Here is a 5,164-nt window from a genome sequence, read left to right as displayed (position 1 = left end):
CGCGCCCCGCCTCCGTCTCCGCCCCCCAATTCAAGGCCTGGCCCCACCTTCCCTTCTCAGACCACGCCCCTCAGCGTTGGCCACGCCCTCAATAACAGGCTTTGCCCCACCTCCTAGTCCTGTGCAGAGCTCGCTCCGCCCTCTTCCCGCCCCCATCTCACGCCCCGCCCCGCCCTCCCCACTCCAGTGCTAGCCTTGCCTAACCACGCTCTCTAATCCAGGCCCACTTCCCAGCTGGTCCCGGCCAGGCGGCTGCTGGGAGCTCAAGGTGGGCACTTCCAGCTCCAGGCGGCTGGTGAAAGGAGGCCTCGGAATTCATTCCCGCTGGGCACATAGAACCGCGGTGTCGCTAGGTGTGAGGTGGGCCGGAGCTGCCAGCCAAACACCCAGGCAGTCCTTGGCTTTCATAAACTGTTTAAACTCAAAACTTGTTTAGAGCCCTAACTGTGACGGAGATTAGAATTTCTATAGCAAGGAGTGACCTTTTTAACCTTGGCTGCTGCAAGCTATTCCACACCTACTATGAAAATGCAAATAATAGAAAGGCATTTCCTGAATGTCCAAGAGTTTAACTTCAGGAGTTCCTCCACCCACCACTTTTATAAAATCTACCCACAGCCGGGTTGTGGTGGCACCCGCCTTTAGTCCCAGCAGAGGCAGAGACAGACAGATCTCTGTGAGTTCGAAGCTAGCCTGGTCTACAAAGTGAGTTTCAGGTTAGCCAGGACTACACACAGAGAAACTCCTCCTCCCTCCCACCCCAAAAATCGACCCACATAAAATTATTCTGGAGTGCCACTTCTCACAGTCTGGGAGGAGAATGGGAGTTTGTGTAAAAACCTTAATGGGACTTTTCACCCCTAAGTTAACCTAAAGATGGCAGTAAACCCTTTTGGCTAGGGTCAGCTTTAAGTACTCTGCCTCCCCCAGCTCATCCCATGACACAGAAAGGGGGGTTGGCAACGATTTCCACGATCAAGTGGAGCTCGCTAAAGGCATTTTCTCCTCCATATTTATTCATGTGCCCCGTCCCCCGCCCCCCTACCCCCACCCGTAATGTTCAAGGTAAGAGTGTTGAACTTTAGAAAATGCTTGAAACTGGAATGCTTCTTTTAGAAATGGAATGTGAAGCAAGTGAAGGTGGCTCAGCAGGTATTTCCTGCAGAGCCCGATAAACTGAGTTCGATCCCTGAAATCGACGCCGTGGAAGGAGAGAACCCACTCCCGAAAATTGTCCTCTGATCACATACATGCGCGAGCGCGTGCTAGTACACAGGCATGTACAGAAACAAATACGTGGCTTTCTGTTTTGTTTTATTGTTGTTGTTTTTCGAGACAGGGTTTCTCGTTGTAGCCTTGGCTGTCCTGGACTTGCTTGTAGACCAGGTAGACCAGGCTACCTCGAACTCAGAGATCCGCCTGCCTCTGCCTCCCTCCGTGCTGGGATTACAGGCGAGCGCCATCGCTCCAGGCCGTGAGATCTTTAAAAATCGAATAAAAACCAGAATGTTGCCGGGCGGGCGTTGGGGGATGGGGGCTCGGGGAGCCAGGGGGAAGGGAAGCAGAAGCCCGGCTCCTGGAAGGGGCGGGTGAGGAGTGCGGAGAGGAGCTACAGGTATTGAGACTCGTCCTGGGTTTCTTTGCAACCTAACAAAGAGTGGTCACATTGCAGATTTTCACTGGAGATGAAAATTAAGGATAATAAGGTTTGGTTTTGATTCTTTCTAGCTCCCCTTCCTCAACACTGCCTTCGTAACCCCGCACCTTTATCCAATCGGGAAGCTCAGTTATAACTTGGTATAAAATTTTTATTACAGATATCAACCCACCTGCAGAAAATATTGATAACTTCCTCGTCTAACGGACAAATCTCTTCAGGCAGAATAGTGTTTTTGACAGGTGTGAAGACTGAAACCAGCCAGGTTTCTCTTTTCTCTTACCTCCATTCATATACAGAACGGCCTTTGTAAACCGAGCGTGGTAGTGCATGCCTATAATTCCAGGCCAGGCAGAGGCAGGCAGAATGCTGTGAGTTCGAGGCCAGCCTGGTCTACAAAGTGAATCCAGGACAGCCAAGGCTACACAGAGAAACCCTGTCTTGAAACAACAACAAACAAACAAGAACGGTCTTTGTGGCTGTTATGAGTTAATATTCCTGCGCTTGACACTCATGTATTTTCGGTGGATACAGCCGAGTGGCAGAGCTCATGTTTAACCTGTGCAGGGGCCCTGGGTCCTGTCCTCAGCACCCAAACCAAAGCAAGTCTGCTCACTCATGCACCAACATAGCCTCAAGAGACTAAATACACCTATGTGCCATATAACTGGTATTTACTAAATCTAAGTTACTTGCCTTGAATGCTTGAGGCCTTAAATTCAATTTCTGGCATTATAAAAATTAAATAAATAGGGCTGGAAAGATGGCTCAGTGGTTAAGAGCGCCACCTGCTCTTCCAGAGGCCCTGAGTTCAATTCCCAGCAACCACATGGTGGCTCACAACCACCTATAATGTGATCTGATACCCTCTTCTGCAGATAAAGCACTCATATGCAATAAATAAAATAAATAAATCTTTAAAAAAAATTAATAAATCTGTTACTCACTGAATATTGAGATCGACCTTCTATAACAGATTCCTTCCTGCCATACAATTTTAAGGCACATCTCTGTGAGTTCGAGGCCAGCCTGGTCTTCACAGAGTGAGTTCCAGGACTGCCACAGCCACACAGAGAAAGCATGTCTGGGCGGGGCGGTGAGGGGGGGGGGGAACAAACTGGTCCAGAAAGATGGTTCAGAGGTTAAGAGCACTGGCTCTTCTTCCAAAGGTCCTGAGTTCAATTCCCAGCAGCCACACGGTGGCTCACAACCATCTATAATGTGATCTGGTGCCCTCTCCTGGCGAGCAGGCATATATGCAGACAGAACATGGTATACATAAAAAATCTTTAAAAAAGAAAAAAGAGAATTAAAAAAAAAAATCACACCCCTTTCATATCTAAATGACAAGTCTCAGCGGAAGTGTGAGATAGCTCCCCACTCAGCCCATCTCCTGTATGTTGCCGCATCCAGAGGCTGAAAGCCATGTTAACTTCAGCAAGTCACTGTGTTCTCTGACATGAAAAACTTTCTCAACTTCCCCTTCCATTGATGTCCCCAGGGCACACCCTCAGTGTGTATGTACCTTGGCCACCAGGAGGCCTCCTGCAAAGTGCATGGGCAGGGCCCCAAAAACCTCAGAGTGGCAGTGTGTAAGGACTCCCCTTCTGTCCTTGCTGGAGCAGAGCAAAGGGTAAAGAAGTAAAATTCCCGCCAAAGCTTTCTTCTATCTGCTTCTCTGACAGGCTGCTTTGAAATTGGGTATTCTCCAGGGCCCAATAAGTCAAAGAAATTGGCCTGGACATTATATCCATTTTTTGGTTAGTTTCATCTTATTAATACTTCCTTGGAAGGGGACTCCTGATAATGTCTTGACCTTTAGACACCGTCTGTGTAAAAAAGCTGAGTTTTATATTTGATTGTCTTTCTCCCAACTGTGCCCCCTTTCTCCCTGCTGGGAATGGTGGTCCATGCCTTTAATTCCAGCTCTCTGGAGGCAGAGGCAAGCAGATCTCCAAGTCTGAGGCCACTCTGGTCTACAAGACAGCCAGGACTACACAGAGAAACCCTGTCTCACAGACATCTGCCTGCTCTTTCTTGCCTTCCTTCCTCTCGGTAGGATGAAAATAGGTAGCTTCCTCTCAAACAACTCAGACCTATTAATGGAAAGCAAGGTCTCTGTTTTAAAGGAAAAGTAGAAAGTAGATTATTCTGGCTAAATCTGAGTAATTAGACACAGGAACACAGATTCAAGCCACCCTGGTGTGCTGGTTAGTTTTTTATTTTGCTGTTTGTTTTTTGAGACAGGGTTTCTCTATGTAGCCTTGGCAGGGCTAGACTCAATTTATAAACCAGGCTGGCCTTGAACTAAAAGTGATCTGTCTGCCTCTGCCTCCTGAGTGCTAGGACTAAAGGTGTGTGCCACCACACCCGGTTGCTGGTTAGGTTTTTTTTTTTTTTGTCAGCTTGACATTGTCGTGGTGTAAGAATTGCCACACAAACCACTCACGCACCAATCTCAGTGAGATATCGATGGTTTATTAAATGCAGCACCCCAAGACTGACCATGGCCAGGGACACAGTAGACTTGTGACCCCAGTCCATTTCTAAGGCTGGTTTTTCTTTGTTTGTTTTTGTTTTTTTCAAGACAAGATTTCTCTGTCTAGCCGGGTTGCCTTTTCTTCTTCTTCTTCTTCTCCTTCTTCTTCTTCTTTTGCTTTTAAACAATATTTGCTTTTTGTTTTGTTTTTTAAGATTTATTTATTTATTATGTATACAGTGTATATGTATGCCTGCAGGCCAGAAGAGGGCACCAGATCTCATTATAGATGGTTGTAACCCATCATGTGGTTGCTAGAAATTGAACTCAGGACCTTTGGAAGAGCAGGCAGTGTGCTTAACCTCTGAGCCATCTCTCCAGCCCCCTAAGGCAGGTTTTTATAAGAAAAACTGTAACCAGGTGAGAAGCAAGGGGAGGGCAGCGCATTACATCATTTTGATTAGCTAAACATAAGAAGAATCAATTTTGTTCCGAGCACATTGTATCCAGGTGGCTAGACAAAGCATTTTAAGCTGATTGGCTAGAATAGAGTCTTGGGGACTTTCCATTTCCTCACTGTTCCAGGAGAAGGGAATATAGCAGGGTATTGTGATTTTGTTTAAAAAGCACATAAATCATTAATTCAAGCAGAATGTTCGACAAGAATTGAATTGTAAGCCAAAGGCGATTCAAGCTCCCAGGCGGGCAGAGACAGAGAACCTGAAGCTAATTTCACCTTATGATCAAAATGGAGACTTAAAATTAAAAAATGGCTTCTGTTATGTTGAAAATGAAAGCAGATGTTGACAGAGGAGCTACAGTTTTAAGCAGGTTACAACAACATAACCTGGAGTCTTCTGGAAGGGAAGAACCTCAATTGGAAAATACCCCCCATGAGACTGGTCTGCAGGCAAATTTGTAAGACATTTTCTTTTGTTTTTGTTTGTTTTATTTTTGTTTTTTCTTTGAGACGGGGTTTCTCTGTGTAGCTGTGACTGTCCTGGATCACTTTGTAGACCAGGATGGCC

Source organism: Acomys russatus, chromosome 20, assembly GCF_903995435.1.
Source record: "Acomys russatus chromosome 20, mAcoRus1.1, whole genome shotgun sequence".
In the NCBI taxonomy this organism is placed as follows: Eukaryota; Metazoa; Chordata; class Mammalia; order Rodentia; family Muridae; genus Acomys; species Acomys russatus.
Note: the sequence above shows the minus strand (reverse complement) of the source record.